This window comes from Pristis pectinata, chromosome 9 (assembly GCF_009764475.1).
Source record: "Pristis pectinata isolate sPriPec2 chromosome 9, sPriPec2.1.pri, whole genome shotgun sequence".
Classification (NCBI taxonomy): Eukaryota; Metazoa; Chordata; class Chondrichthyes; order Rhinopristiformes; family Pristidae; genus Pristis; species Pristis pectinata.
The window spans coordinates 73,171,427-73,188,829 of NC_067413.1; positions in this window are offsets into that span (position 1 = coordinate 73,171,427).

Genomic DNA, 17,403 nt, shown 5'->3' on the forward strand with positions numbered 1-17,403 from the left:
TTTTGCCTCTCCCGTCGTGAGTGCGCCACCCGCCTCCTTCATCTCGATGGCCTGGGGGACAGATCCCCATCCGTGCTAATGAATGAGATGCTGGCATTGGCCGAGGGGCACAAGCCCTGCCTAATGTTCGAACAGGCCTTCCTCAAAGGACTACTCGATGACATTCACCTGCTGTTGGCCGATGCTGATTTCAGCAACCCTCGTGAGCTGGCCGCCCGGGCAGACGTCCTGTGGAAGGTCAAACGCGAGCGCGATTTGGCCATTGGCCAAATCGCCAGGCCGCGAGCCCAATGCCCGCCTGAACCAGTCCCAGCTACCGGGCGACCACACCCCAGAAACACAGACGATGATACTGCCAACCAACTGTGTTTCTACCATCAGGGGTGGGGCGCAGAGGCCCGTCGATGCCGCCACCCTGCAAGTCAGGGAAACGCCAGCGCCAGCTGCCACTAACAGCTACAGCGGCTGGCCACCGACAAAGCCTCCTATTCGTTCGGGACAAGCAGTCCGGGCGGCGTTTCCTCGTCGATACTGGAGCAGATGTCAGTATTTTGCCCCTGACCAGCCGTGACATAGCAGGCAACAAGGTCCGGTACTCAATGCCGCAAACGGCACAACGATACGGACTTTCGGTACCCGTACACTTCAGTTACAATTCGGCGGCAGCTGTTTCACCTGGACCTTCACCCTTGCCACCGTCGCCCGACCACTCCTAGGAGCCAATTTCCTTCGGGCCCACAACCTGTTAGTTGACCTGCGAGGGAAACGGCTAGTCCACTCCACAACCTTCCAGACCTACCCCCTGGGAGAAACCAGCCTACCAGCCCCGTGCTTGGACTCCATTTTCCTGTCCGGCAATGAGTTCACCAAGCTCCTAGCTGAATTCCCATCAGTTTTGGCACCTCAGTTTACGAATTCTGTGCCCAAACACGGGGTCCAACACCACATCATTACCACAGGGCCACCACTTCATGCCCGAGCTTGACGCCTACCTCCAGTGAAGCTCCGCCTGGCAAAGGAAGAGTTCCATCGCATGGAGGAGCTGGGGATTGTTTGCAGGTCAGACAGCCCCTGGGCCTCCCCTCTGCACATGGTCCCCAAAGCCACCGGTGGGTGGAGGCCCTGCGGCGATTACCGCAAGCTGAATGACGCCACCACCCCGGACCGCTATCCCATCCCTCACATCCAGGACTTCGCAGAGAACCTACATGGGGCCCGCATCTTTTCCAAAGTGGACCTCGTTCGGGGATACCACCAAATCCCGGTCCATCCGGATGACATCCCCAAAACTGCCATTATCACCCCATTCGGCCTTTTCGAATTCCTTCGAATGCCATTCGGCCTTAAGAACGCCACGCAGACCTTCCAGCGGCTGATGAACGCGGTAGGCCGAGACCTGGACTTCGTGTTCATTTACTTAGATGACATACTAATCACCAGCCGTGACTGCCAAGAACACCTTTCCCACCTCCGCCAGCTGTATTCCCGTCTCCATGATTTCGGCCTCACAATCAACCCGGCCAAATGCCAATTCGGGCTTGACCCTATCGATTTCCTCGGCCACAGAATCACCAGTGAGGGAGCAACACCCCTACCTGCCAAGGTAGACGCTATTCGCCATTTTGCCCGCCCCAGCACGGTCAAAGGCCTACAGGAATTCCTGGGGATGGTCAACTTTTACCATCGGTTCATCTCTGCAGCAGCCCGTATCCTGTGCCCTTTGTTCGCGCTGATGGCTGGCAAGGGCAAGGACATCGCCTGGAATGACGAGGGTGCGGCTGCCTTCGTTAAAGCCAAGGACGCCCTAGCAAACGCCACGATGCTTGTACACCCTAGGACAGACGTCCCAACCGCCCTCACGGTGGACGCATCCAACACCGCGGTTGGTGGAGTACTGGAACAACTAATCGAAGGCAGTTGGCAACCCTTAGCATTTTTCAGCAGACACCTTAGACCACCCGAACTGAAATACAGCGCTTTTGATCGGGAACTTCTAGCGCTGTACCTGGCGGTCTGGCATTTCTGGTACTTATTGGAAGGCAGGCCTTTCACTGCCTTCACCAACCATAAGCCTTTGTCCTTCGCCTTCTCCAAAGCCTCTGATCCCTGGTCAGCTCATCAGCAGAGACATTTGTCCTACATTTCCGAATTCACAACGGATGTCCGACATGTCTCTGGGAAGGACAAGGTTGTTGCTGACGCAATTTCCAGACCAACCATCCACAGCTTGTCCCTGGGTATCGACTACAAGGCCCTGGCTGCCGCACAGCAAGCTGACGACGAACTGCCCAGCTACAAAACCACAATCTCGGGCCTGCAGCTCCAAGATTTCTTGGTTGGTCCTGGTCAGCAGACCCTCCTTTGCGACATCGCAGCAGGTCAACCCCGCCCTATAGTTCCTGCAGCCTGGCGGAAACGCTTTTTCGATTTGATACATGGGTTGGCGCACCCGTCCATCAGATCCACCGTCCGGCTGGTCGCCAGCAAGTTCATCTGGCATGGCCTGCGCAAACAGGTCAGAGAGTGGGCCAGGAATTGTCAGCACTGCCAGACATCGAAAATCCAATGACACACCAAAGTTCCGCCACAGCAATTCAAGCCTACCCGTAGAAGGTTCGACCACATCCACCTCGACCTCATAGGCCCTCTGCCGGTTTCAAGAGGGGCTCGGTACCTCCTTATCGTCGTGGACCGGTTCACGAGGTGGCCAGAGGCAACCCCTCTATCTGACATCACGACTGATTCCTGTGCCCGGGCGCTGCTCACAACTTGGATCTCATGTTTTGGTGTTCCAGCTCACATCACTTCAGACAGAGGCACACAATTTACCTCCAGCCTCTGGTCTGCATTAGCGAACCTGCTAGGGACGCAGCTGCACACCACCACAGCCTGCCACCCTCAATCAAACGGGTTAGTGGAACGTTTTCACCGCCATCTGAAATCAGCCTTGATGGCCCGCCTGAAGGGTCCTAACTGGGTTGACGAACTGCCTTGGGTCCTGCTCGGCATACGCACTGCCCCCAAAGAAGACCTCCGCGCTTCATCAGCTGAGCTTGTGTATGGGACGCCCCTAGTTGTCCCAGGGGATTTCATACCTGCCCTTCGAGAGCAAGGGGAACAACCCTCAGCAGTCCTACAAAGACTGCGCGAGAAGCTTGGCAACTTGGCCCCAATCCCCACCTCGCGGCATGGTCAAGCCCCATCCTGTCAGCCCAAAGAACTACGAGACTGTAAGTTTGTTTTCGTTCGCAGGGGCACACCTCGGGCGCCGTTGCAATGACCATATGAGGGACCGTTCCGAGTCACCAGGAATAATGGATCCACCTTTATTTTGGACGTTGGGGGCAGGGAACAGGTTTTCACGATGGACCGCCTCAAACCGGCCCATTTAGATCTGTAACAACCGATTGAGGTTTCAACGCCGCGACGCAGAGGCCGACCCCCTAAGCGGCGGCTGGCACAGCCCGAGGACCTTGGGGACTGTATCGCCGGTTCTGGGGCGGGGGGGGTTGTGTAGCGACTCACCGTCTGGGCAAGCGAACCGGCTCGGCAGTTGGGTTGCACGGCGTTGGAGCGGCGAGGCCCAAGATGGCGGCGGGCCTTCATCTTCCCCGAGCGACGGGGAGAACCCGCGCGCAGGAAAGACTTGATGACGTAGCATATACATCATTGCCGGTTGCATTGGGCCGGAACAGTCTCCCTTAAAAGGCCCGCACAAGGCGGGAAAATAAACCAGTTCTGTTCTGAAACTCTACGACTCGCGTCTTGTGTTCATTCCGCGGTAGCGACCGCTACAGAGTAATACTTTTCGCGTATTTACTTAGATGCATCATTTTTTAAATGTGTGATATTAAATTATGTTTCCATCAATTAGTAAATTACCTGTAGTCTTTGGTACTGTCAAATATAAGAAAGATACCATTTGAATTAATGTTTATAGTTTATTATGATTGTGGCTTCGAGTTGAATTTCAGAGAAGTTGAAATACTTACACAGAGGGCCAAATTATGTATTCTGGCATTGACAGCACAGTTGATTTCTTCTATGAAGCTCATGATAAATTGTGAACTCAGTATGTCCAATTCTCTTTGAAAGTAAGCTTAAGTAATCTACTCCGGGTTTTCAGTTAAGTAAGGGCTCATCCTTACACTACCTTTTACACAGAAGTTGGCAAGTAGACTGCTGGCCCTGTGAGTAGACTATCAGCCCTTCTAACCTGCTTGATAAATTTTAGTATCTGTGTTAAAAAATTCCTATTCTTTTAATACACATTAAAGAAAGCTTGTTCATTATTTAGTCTGCCTACTCTTTGGATGGGTCTGTTAAGGGCTCACAAGCTTCTGCAGGATGTTTTTAATATGACAAAATCATTTTAAACCTTCATAAATGGATTACCAAAGAAATACAAATAATGGCAATCCTCATAAGGAGGACAGAGAATCAAGTATAGGAAGTAAGTTTAAGGGATATCTTAAAGGAAGAATGAGAGGGAATACCAGAGCGTGGGACCTTGGCAAGTGAAGGCAAGACCACTAATGACAGAGTGATTAAATTCAGCAATGCCCAAGAACTGAGAATTAGAAGGACACAATATCCTGGGAGATTACAAGGCTGATGGTGATTACAGAGTTAGGGAGAGATGAGGCTATGGAGGAATTTTGCAAACAAGATTGAGAATCTTAAAATTGAGATATTGCTCAGACTGGAGCCAATGTAGGTCAGCTAGCACAGAGATGATGGGTGAACAGGCACTGTGAGGAGGATATGACTTAACAAGTGCATAAGATATAACAGCAGGAAGGCTATGGTACCATTTTTATAAAGCATTGGATAGGAAACAGCTGGAGTACTGTGGAGTACAGTTCTGGTTGCTACACCATAGGAAGGATATGATTACATTGGTGAGGATGCAGAGGAGATTCCCCATGATGTTGCCTGGGATGCAACATTTCAGTTATTAGCAGGGAATGGAACTGGAGGTTTGTTTTCCTTGGAGCCCTAGAGGTGAATATGCTGAGGTAAACCACAAAGCATGAATTTAAGGTAAGGGGCAGAAGGTTTAGAAGGGAGAAGAATTTTTTTCATCCAGAAGGTAGTTGAAATCTAACATAGCTGAAACGCACCGCCTGACTCACATAACATTTAGGAAGTTGAACAATTGGCATAGAAGGCTGGTAAATAGGATTAGTATAAATAGAAGGGCCTATTTCCATGCTATATGAACCTTTGACTCTATGACTGTAAGGCAGCAGGGTGATGAATGTCCTTAAGTTGATGGAAGAAAAATCAAACAACGAGAAAGCAAAACAGGGTTAGAATACCTGAGTGTCATGATAACAAAAGATCTGGAAAAAGCTTGGTTAAAGAGGTGTATTTTAATGGGAATCTTAAAAGAAGAGATAAAAATATGAAAAGGTTTAATGTTCTTTTTACTGAATTTAGCTCAAGGTATAGATGCCCATAGTGAAGTGATTAAATTTGGGAAACTCAAGACGAGAATTAATTAATGAGTACTAATTTTGACATCTGAATTGATTTAGTAATCCATGCAACAAGGTTACTATTAGCACATTAACATCATAATAGCTCAGCTATAGCTGAACACCCCTGTGGTCAACTGACTTGCCCACATAATTCAAGAGGTATTTGGATATGAATCAGAGCCAGGAACCCTAGTAAAGAATGGCCACTTGGGTGTAGCATTAAAGAGCAAATGGCCTATGTTACTCAGCAATTCCTCAGAAGAAGGGTTGAGAAGAATTATTGAAATATAAGACCTGTCAATGCATTTGATAACAGAGCAACAAGATTCATAGCTCAGGGATTCTGAGGGAAATTATAACAAAGACTTTTCATGGTTTGCCAGTCTTTATGTTGTACCATGCAGTGCACGCACCCACAAAAACAGCGAATGTATGCAGTTGTAAGTGACAATAGCTGATAGTTGGAAAAGAAAGGCTGTGACTTTAACAAAGGTACGTGTTGCCTGAGCCCATTGGCATGTTTCAAAATAACCAATGCTGTTGAAACCAATGCCCAACTCAAGTTGTTTATATCTGCATTAATTCCAGATAGAAAATCTAGCTTGAGTATATTGTTCAACTGAAATCAGTACAAATGATTTTGATCTACACCAATATTTGAAGCATAGTGTAACCAAATTCTGCATTGATTTCGAATCAAACATTTTTATGCAAATCATAATAATGCAGCAATAAAATTTTGGTATTTTGCTTCAATGGAACTGACTTACATTAAATTATTTTCCACTTCACATGACTTAGATGAAATATTAAATATGTGCCTAAGATATTTGCTTCAAAGATAACAAGACTCTTTTGTGCTGTGTCGGTTGTGGTAGGTTTTTGATAAGCAAATACTTAATAGGTCTGAGTGATGCTGAAATAGTAAGCTTATTTTGAGGCATTTCTTAATTATTTCTTGTAAAATGCTGACACTTATTCTTGTTGCAAACTCATAACAAGCTTTACGACAATTTTTCTGTCTAGTTTGATTCTTTTTGTTTCTGTGCTTGATGTTCTATCGACAATGTACAAGTTTTGTTATTTTTCCTGAATGTTTGTTGGAATGCAGCTGGAGTTTATTTTTCTTCTGAAGTGGCAGGAAGGGAAATCTGGAAAAATAGAGCTCATATGTCATTAGCAATTACGTGGCTGATGTGCGTGGTATGGTTGTGATGACAGTTTAACACACTTTCAGGTTAACTTTCTCCCTCTGCCCAAGGGAGTGGATAAATAACATAACATTTGCTAGCCTATATGATAGCCAAAGGCAAGACGTCCTGAATTTCATCATTCATTCCACCTTCTTCCTCTGATTAAATATGTAAGGAAACAACACACCCTAAGGAGGTGACTGTACCATTGAACTAAAAAAAACTCCATGAAAGACTTGCCTCCAATTAAGTGAGAGGGACATTAAATTTACAGCCCTTTAATTGAAGTTCTAATGCCTGTGCCAAAGAATGAAATGGATGATATAATTACAGAATGCCTACTTAATTGGCTCACTTTAACTCTCCATTCGATAACATGGCTGAGCCAATGGTGTAGTTAATTTATGTAAACTGATGCAACATAAAGAAGCAGATTTACCACAGTATGATTAGCAGCTGATTCATTTCTGAGTTCACACTTATAGAATCACTACCTTTATTTGCTGTTTATTTGATGCCCAAAATTGGATTGCTAACCAATCTAATCACTATCATACAAATCGGAAAGGCTTGTTTGGATCAAAGAAATAGTTCTGATGTAGCCAGGCTCGGGTTTCCTCCCACATTGCAAAGACATACGGGTAGGTTAATTTGGGTTTAAAATGGGCGGCGCGGACTCGTTGGGCCGGAAGGATCTGTTACCACGCTGTAAATAAAATTTTGAAAAATATCAGTTATCAAGGAAAACAAATATATATGTAAAAGTGAAATATGATCCTTCAGTTCAATGGAGGATTATTGGAGTTTTATACACAATGTTAATATGCTGCTGTCTGGAGCTGGATGGTATTAGCAACAAACTTGCATGTTTTATGAAGGTGTTTTAGTGTGCAGTGGAAGAAAAAGGCAGTTGACAACACTGAAGAATCTTCAAGCTTTCATTGAGTTTGGATCCATTATAGGTAACCATGGGCGTGTTCATGATGAATTCTCCTCCTATCAGTTTCCTGGTCACCCACACCATTGCAGCTTGATGTAGATGACCTACAGAGCTTGCCTCTGATCCACTTGATAAAGAAAACATGTTCCTTGGTTGCGGTCTGGCCTACTGCCTTCTGGGTGTTGATTTCTAGCTATCAGTCTCTAGGGATGTATTTAGATTGCTAAATGACCAAAATACGTAGCCATTCATAGGTGCCTTGACACCTAGGGAAAAATGTATGCCTGCACCCTTGCACTGAAGGAAAAGTTTTGGGTCTAGATACAGTTTAAAACTGTTATAATCCTGTAAGGCTAAACACCCTGTGGTATTTGTGTAAACTTTAAAGATTGAAGGTAATGTTTAAAGGCTGATTTCACACCAATATTGCTTCTGAAATAGAACTGATGAATTGTGATTGCAAACCCCCACAAATTGGAACAGGATAATGATCAGTCCATTTTCAAGAGCATGATACCATGGACGTTATGCAATATAGAATTTGCATTATTGAGCCATTGAGGAAGCATCTGCAGCTCCTAAACAATCCCAGTTCAACATATCTTTCCAGGTACCCAAGGAATTCTAGGCCAGTTTTTTTTAATTAATGCCAACTGCACTTTTCTATTATATACCTTCTTATACATTATTCTGCCTAAAGAACCATCTGGAATAATATCCAAAACAAAATTCATGTGTTTAATTAGTTTTTCTCCTTCATTTTTATATGGTGACAAGACATCTATTCTTTTCAAGCATACAACTAATAGGTATATGTAGACATTTCATTTTCATGATACACTAGTTTATTCATTATTCTCAACAACAATATAATAAACAATAAACCATTTTACTTTAATGATATATTGGTTTATTCATTATTTCCAGTTACAGATTTACTGACAATTAATCAGGAATGTTACTGATATTTTTTTGACCATGTTTATTGCTTATGAGCTGATTATCTACATATGAATCCAGTACAATGGGAATTCATTTAGCCACCCTCTGCCCTGCAGGTATTGATTTTGTTAGGTTGCAATAGCAAACTTCCCTGCCCTTACCCCAAAGCCCTGCAAATCTGTTTCTGTTAAGAGTGGGTCTCTTGCAATGAAGACCAACATGACACTTGCCTGATTCAGTGATGTTCCCAAAGCCTCTTGGAAAAATCATACTACCTCTGCTGACTTATGGGAATCCGTGGTCCCATGACCACTCAGAATGAGGGAGGACTATTTGGAGATGGCACTGAGAACTTCGAGTCCTTTTGCCAGGAGCACACAGAAGCCCAATATAAATGACAGAAGGTGTCCGCCACATCCCAAACTACCCACTTGCTACTCATCATTGGCACCTCAGAAACCACAGAACTGGAGTAAAAGCAAGCCTTTCTAAATCCCAAATGATTGCAATGGCAACATATAGTTTATTTAATCTCCAAAAATGGTGCTGCATTTGATATAATTATTTAGTGAATCTGAACTTTGTGATATATTTGACAAGATGAAACTAATAGTTGAAAACCAGTCAGAGATTACTATTTCAGCAGGTCTGTCATCACCTATAGAAGAGAACCAGTGTTAACATTTCAGCTAAATCTGAATTTGTGCCATCTTTCCAACAATTTTTGAAGTTTTGAAGGCCCATCTAAACAATTCCAGACTGCTAATGAATATTAACTAAAACTTTCGAAAAAAATGAAAAATTCCAGCTATAAGCAGTTTAAAGTGGAACAAAATTCTGATTTACAGACTTGCTAGATTTTGTACTTGGGGATAAGGTTTTACAGTAATAAAATCATGGACCTGATGCATCAGTTCCATTGTGTTTATGCAAACTTTAAATCAATACTACCTGGTGGAGGTCAGACCTGCATAAAACAATGGGGCTAAGCATATTTAATGAGATGGAAATTAACCCCTGATACCATTTCCTAGATTAGAGATTGATTGAAGTCTCACTGAGGAACAATCCCAATTTCCATAAAGTCTATAGAAAATACTTGAAGTACTTCATTGTTTTTTTAGGTAATCAACATGGTAACACTTTCAATAAAAAAGGAATAGTGCTGTAAAAAAAGGTGTCTTTCAACTTCTAAAGATCAATTTACACAAAATGAGATAGGGACATTCTGTGTGCCTTTGCTGCACTTGCATTTATGCTTGGGAACTGCCATGTTTATACAGCAATAAGCAAGGCATTGTTCCGCACAGGATAGACTGTGAGAGTATGATTTCATTATTGCAATTACATCCCCAAGGACTGACTGTGAAATGTAAATATGCAAAAGTGAATCTTAATGTATGCACAGATTGAATCTTCAATCACTCTGAAATCAATGAATCTTCAGCAAAGGAAAGCTTGAAAGGATAACATTTCCTTCAGGAGGAACATTGGATCAAATGTTCTAAAACAGAGACTGAATGCAAGAAATACACAACAGATTAGAACATCTCTCAAAATGGCAAGAAAGGAAAATAAATTTGGAGCATATAATCCTTTGCCAGAGCACCACTTGTCTTTTGCATTTACAAAAACTGACTGAGTGCAGTATATTTCCAGCATTTTTATTTTTACACCCAGAATTTCAGCGTTTGCAAATTTCCCCTTTTCTAAACTTCCTTGTATGGAATTGTAATGGTGCTAGAAATACTTAAGTAAAAGATGTGGAAAAACTGTAAAGATGTTTTTATGTGCTATTGAAGCCCATCTAAGGGCAATTTGCAAAAAAAAGTGGCATACACTCAATCAATGAAGACTGTTTACAATTGGCTACAAAATAAAAAGAAACATTTTCACCAGCTTCAAGAGAATAAGAACAAAACATGTTTGCCCACATAATGGAATGTTAAAAGCAAGTTTTAGCTCTGAATTAAAAAGCATGAATGGGACAGTATTAATTTTGATTATTCTAACTGCTGTGAAATATTTATAGTAGTAAACAGAAAGTGAATTATATGACTTAGCTCTTCTTGCTAACCATATTGAATAATGGAGCTGTACTAAGCTTTTTAGAGAAGTTATATCTTATTTATTTCTTTGTGAGATTCTGAGAGTTGTCTGTCATGTCCAAAGGTAAATTTAAACATCTAAATTTATAGTTTTCAACACATTTTGTTCCAAAGATGACTCCTAAACGTAGCTTAAAAATATATAATAAGGAAAGATACTACATTTAAATGGCACCTTTCATTACCTCCAAGGATTCTCACATCAGAGGCTTTTTGCACTTCCCTTAATTCTCAGTTGACTGTGTCAATCCCATTTTCTGTGTTTCTGCACAGAACCCTCTTCCTCCTTCCTGGAAGCATGATCTTCTACATTCTCATCTTTCACCTCAGCAACATTTGCATTCAATAGATGATATGTCACCACATCTGATGCTTCCTGTGTAATCCTATAACAATTCCAAAGGGATTTTTCCTTCCACCTGCTAGTGAGTCCAGGAATAGAAAGATCCACATGCTAGTGAGTCCAGGAATAGAAAGCTAGGACAAATGAATGCGTGGCTGAAGAGCTGGTGCAGGGGGCAGGGATTCAGGTTCATGGATCATTGGGATCTCTTCTGAGGTAGAAGAGAGACAAGTTGCACTTGAACCAGAGAGGGACCAATATCCTAGCGGGGAAATTTTCTTTTGCCACCAGGAAGGGTTTAAACTAGATTGACAGTGGGTGGGAATCGAGAGAGCAAAGTCAGTGAGGACACAGGGGTACATACAGCAGCAAAAGCGTGTAAGCCTAACAATCAGAATAGCCAGGTTTACAGTAAAAGGGCAGATGGAGCCACTGCTTTAAACTGCATCTATTTCAATGCACATAGCTTAGCAGGTAAAGCGGATGAACTGAGGACATGGATTACCTCTAGGGACTGGGATATTGTGGCCATAACAGAAACATGGATGAGAGAAGGGCAGGACTGGCTGCTCAATGTCTCAGGATACTGATGCTTTAGGTGTGACAGAAGTACAAGTAAGACCGGAGGGAGTGTTGCCTTTTTGATAAGAAAGGACACAGCAACAGTGCTTAGAAAGGATATTCTTGAGGGATCATCTAATGAGACCATTTGGTTAGAACTTAGAAATAACATGGTCACCTTGGTAGGGCTATATTATAGACCCCCGCATCAGTCAGCGGAACTTGAGGAGCTGATGTGTCGATAAATTGCATATAGTTGTGAGAATAGTAGGGTAGTGCTAGTGGGAGATTTCAATTTTCCCAGTATCGACTGGGCCACCCAGAGCGCAAAGGGCCTGGATGGGGTTGAATTTGTGTGGTGGGTCCAAGACCATTTCCTCACGAAATATGTCAAAGAACCTAGTTGGGAAGGAGCAATACTGGACCTCCTTTTAGGGAACAAGCTGGACCAAGTAACTGAAGTGGCAGTTGGAGAGCACTTTGGGGAACAGTGACCACAATTCTATTAGTTTTAAAATAGTTATGGAAAAAGATAGAACGAGTCCACAGGTTAAAGTCCTGAACTGGAGCAGGGCCAACTTTGAGGGCATTAGGCAGGATCTAGCTGGGTTTGACTGAGTAACTTTATTTAAAGGCAAAGGAACATTTGGCAAGTGGGAGGCTTTTGAAAGGGTCACATCAAGAGTCCAAGGGCAGCATGTTCCTGTTAGGGTGAAGGGTAGACATACCAAGTTCAGGGAACCCTGACTGACGAGAGATATCAAGGCTCTGGTCAGGAAAAAGAAGGAAGCATACATCGCGTTTAGGCAGCTGAGTATGAATGAATCCCTGGACGAATATAAAAAGTTTAAGACCAGGCTTAAGAGGGAAAGCAGGAGGGCATGAGATGGGTTTGGCAGGCAGGGTTAAAGATAATGCCAAGAGATTCTTCAGTTATGTTAACAGTAAAAGGGTGACTAGGGAGAGGCTAGGTCCTATGTGTGGAGCTGCAGGAAATGGCTGAGATTTTTAATGTCTATTTCTCCTCAGTGTTTACTAAAGAGAATATCATGGATGCCAAAGAAGGTAATAAATAGTGAGGTCTTGGATCATATGCTTATTACAAGGAAAGAGGTATTTACAGCCTTGAAGCGCATTAAGGTGGGCAAATCCCCAGGACCTGACCAAGTGCACCCTCGGACCTTATGGGAGGCCAGGGAAGAAATTGCAGAGGCCCTTGTGGAGATATTTGCTTCGTCATTAGCCACTAGCGAAGTTCCAGAAGACTGGAGGGTGGCCAATATTGTCCCATTGTTCAAGAAGGGGAGCAAGACCAGGCCAGGGAACTACAGGCTGGTGAGCCTGACTTCAGTTGTAGGGAAGTTACTGGGGGGAATTCTGAGGGACAAAATCTACCATCGCTTAGATAGTCAAGGCCTGATCAAGAATAGTCATCATGGTTTTGTGCGTGGGAGGACATGTCTGACAAATCTTTTGGAGTTTTTTCAAAGAGGTAACTAAGGGGAAAGATAAAGGTAAGGGCAGTGGATGTTGTCTACATGGACTTTAGTAAGGCCCTTGACAAGGTCCGGCATGGTAGGCTGATCTGGAAGGTTAGGTCGCATGAGATTCAGGGGGAGCTAGTGAGGTGGATTCAGAATTGGTTTGATGATAGAAAGCATAGGGTGATAGTTGAAGGTCGATTCACTGACTGGAGGCCTGTGACTAGTGGGGTGCCCCAGGGGTCAGTGTTGGGACCTCTGTTATTCATTAAGTATGTAAATGATTTGGATATGAATGTACATGGCACGATTAGCAAGTTTGCTGATAATACTAAATTAAGGAGTCTTGTTGATAGTGAAGCAGGTTACAATGAATTGCAAAGAGACCTTGATCAGTTAGGGAGATGGGCTGAGGAATGGCAAATGGCTTGCAAATTAGGTAAGTGGGAGGTGATGCATTTTGGACATTCAAACCAGGGTAGGACTTATGCAGTGAATAGCAGGGCACTGACGAGTGTTGTGGAACAGAAGGACCTGGGAGTACAAGTGCACAGTTCACTGAAAGTGGCCGCCCAAGTAGACAGGGTGGTGAAGAAGGCGTTTAGCATGCTGGCCTTCATCAGTCAGGGCATCGAGTTTAGGAGTAGGGACGTTATGTTGCAGTTATATAAGTCGCTGGTGAGGCTGCACTTGGAGTATTGTGTGCAGTTTTGGTCACCCTGTTATAGGAAAGATATTGTCAAGCTGGAGAGGATGCAGAAGAAACTTACAAGGATGCTGCCTGGACTAGAGGGCCTGAGTTATAGGGAGAGGTTGGCCATGCTGCATCTTTATTCCTTGGAGCATAGGAAAATGGGGGTGACCTCGTAAAAGTTTATACAATCATGAAGGGTATGGATAAGGTGGACGGTCATAGTCTTTTCCCCAGGGTTGGAGAATCCAGAACTAGAGGGCACAGATACAAGATAAGAAGGGCAAGATTTAAAAGAGACCTGAGAGGTAACTTCTTTAACACAAAGGTTAGTGAGTACCTGGAATGAGCTGCCAGAGGAAGTGGTTGAGGTGAGTACAATTGCAAAATTTAAGAGGCATTTGGTTAGGTGCATGGAGGGGAGGGGCTTGGAGGGTTATGGGCCAAACAAAGGCAACTGGGACTAGCATGGAGGATGCTGTGGTCAGCATGGACCCATTGGGCCAAAGGGCCTGTTTCGGGGCTGTAAGACTCTATGACCGCTTGATCCATTTTACTGCTATCTCTAATACCTACTCTCCCTCCTAGAGCAGCTTCTGATGTGAGATGAAGCTCATGGATTCTAAGAGGTAGTGGCAACATAAAAATAAAATTGGCTTAGCAACAAGACACAACAAATGTACATACTTGGTCTGCAGGAACATGTGCAGTAATGTACCCCAAGTGTTGTTCTTAGGACCACAAATTATATTCATATTTTGAATCAGAATCACTATCAGTTTTATTATTGCTGTCTTATATGACATGAAATGTGTTGTTTTGTGGCAGCAGTACAGTGCAAAGACTTAAAAATACTATAAATTACAAAAATAAATAAATAGTGCAAAAAAAAAGGAATAAAGAGGTGGTGTTCATGGACCATTCAGAAATCTGATGGCAGAGGGGAAGAAGCTGTTCCTACATTGTTGAGTGCGGGCCTTCGGGCTCCTGTACCTCCCACACACCCAAGCTGCTGACTTGGGTGTGCAGGACAATGCTATGGCACAAAAGATAGAGATGTGGTGAGTAGTGATAGACTTCAGCAGTGTACAGACAGTTTGGTGGAATGGGCAGGTACATGACTAATAACATAGAATGCAGCAAGATGCAATAGTACTTTTTGGTAGGAAGAATGAGGAAAGGCAACATAATAACAACAGTTCTAAAAGCAAGCAAAAACTCAAACAGGGTATATTTAGTTTATTCAGTATTTCTTCTCCAGCTGTTCACATGCACACAATACGCACATGATAAGTTACATCATGAATTGTATCATGAATATTAATACACTTTACAGTGTTCACCTGTGACATTTCTTGGTAATAGCCAAGGGTTATTGATGTGAAATACTGACTCCAACATCTGTAATATGTGCACATTGTTAATTATACATTTGATGGTTTCCATATAGAAGGAAACATATAATAGCATCTACATTCACCAAGTTCTCTCTAGTATTGTTTGCAGTATTCTTTGATGAAATATTGCAGAGAACCTAGAAATAAAATCAGCTTATCACTATCTTTAAAATCAGAATGTTGATTCCAATACAGAAGTGGAAATGGGGGCAGCATCCAATTCATTTTTAAAAATATTGAATATCGGAGATCTTTGTTTCTTAAGAAATAGTTTTTACTTCTTAAGCAGCAAACGATAATCAAAGACCTCCACGGCTCTTAAAAGTAAGAAGAGGGGATTTGAAGGGGCATTCAAACAATTCCCTGAGCTTGCTGGGAAGAAAGTTATATATCCCATGATCAGAAAGATGTGAAGATAATGACCCAAACAGAAAATAAAGGGAAAGCCACTGACACAACAGTTTCAAGGAATAATAACTTAGTCACCAAGATACCTGCAAGAGTTTTGCCAAAAATACCCTGCAATTCATTGTGGAGTCTCCCCTGAGAGCCAATGTAGATTCAGAGTTGGGTGGCTGATTGACTCATAAATCACACTGTGCTTGTTGAACAGCACACACTTGTCCATGTGGAGACACAAGAGAATGCTGATGCTAGGACCTGGAGTGAAAAACAAGCTGCTGGAGGAACTCAGCAAGTCAGGCAGCATCTGTGGAAGCAAAGGGATAGTCAATGTTTTGAGAGAAGACTCTGCATCATGTTCTATCCAGAATGAGAAGGGAACATAATCTAAGTTCAGCAATGATGATGCCATCAACAGCTTAGCATTTAGTAGCTTTAGAATCCTACTAATTGAAATCTGCCATCCTAAGTTAATTGAGGATGTATGGTAAGCAAGAAGGATGTCATCCAGAACCCAATTTGGGATCTCCTCTTGCTGGGTAATGTTTCACCAATTTTTGGAGTCATATGTTAAGATCAATCACCAACAATAAGGTTGTTAAGAGAACCAGCCTTATGGAATAGCTGAGATGCTACCTAGGAAATGCAGAGGACATGCATCAAGATTGTATGATGGAGGCTGCGCTCCACAGCCAGCTCCAGAACCTTCCATAATGCACAGCAAGATCAAAGCTCTGACATCATGGCACCATTTCCACTGACACCCATAAATGCTCAGTCTGGAGAAGCTGGAGTTACTGGTGCAGTCACCACAGGGAGAAATCAGAGGCTGAAGGCAGCGGATAAGGCAGGAAACATCTGGCAGGTGAAGCTGTGGCCATTGTGGGAAGGTTTGCCTCTCATGTACTGAGATCTAGTCCTACAATGTTGTCAAACACTTACTGACTTTGTTAAGTATCCTTTCCACCAGTCAAGTTGGTGAACGACATTCTCATCATCTTCTTGCCACTGAAATTATTTCTTATCAAGTCAGTATTATCTGAAAAATCAAAGAGTATAACCATTTTTGATTGTTCATCCATCTGTGATTTTGGGTCATTAATTCTCTCTCTAAAGACAGGCCTGGTAGTGTAGCTGTTAGCGTAATGCTATTCCAGCGCCAGCGAGCCAGGTTCAATTCCGGCCACTGTCTGTAAGGAGTTTGTATGTTCTCCCCGCGTCTGTGTGGGTTTCCTCCAGGTACTCTGGTTTCCTCCCACATTCCAAAGACGTGTGGGTTAGGAAGTTGTGGGCATGCTATGTTGGCGCCAGAAGCGTGGCGACACTTGCGGGCTGCCCCCAGAACACTCTACGCCAAAGATGTATTTCACTGTGTGTTTCGATGTACGTGTGACTAATAAAGAAATCTTATCTTATCCTGGGCATATACCACAGCACCGCTATTAGCAGCATTTAACAGAGACAACGAAGCATACTCTCCCTTGAATTGGAGATATTCCCTTCATTGTACCCACCTTCTCTCCACCTTCTCTGCAATTGAAACTAACATAGATTCATAGATTCATCGAGCTATACAACACAGAAACAGGCCCTTTTGCCCAACTCGTCTATCTATGCCTATCTATGCTAACACCATTTGCCTGTGTTTGGCTCATAACCCTCTAAACCTTTTCTATCCACGTACCTGTCCAAATGACTTCTAAATGTTTTGATTTTACACACCTCTACCACCTCCTTAGGCAGCTCATTCCATATACCCATCACAATCTGTGTGAAAAACTTGCCACTCAGATCCCCTTTAAGTCTTTTGCCTCTCACTTTAAACCTATGCCCTCTAGTTTTAGACTCTCCTACCCTGGGAA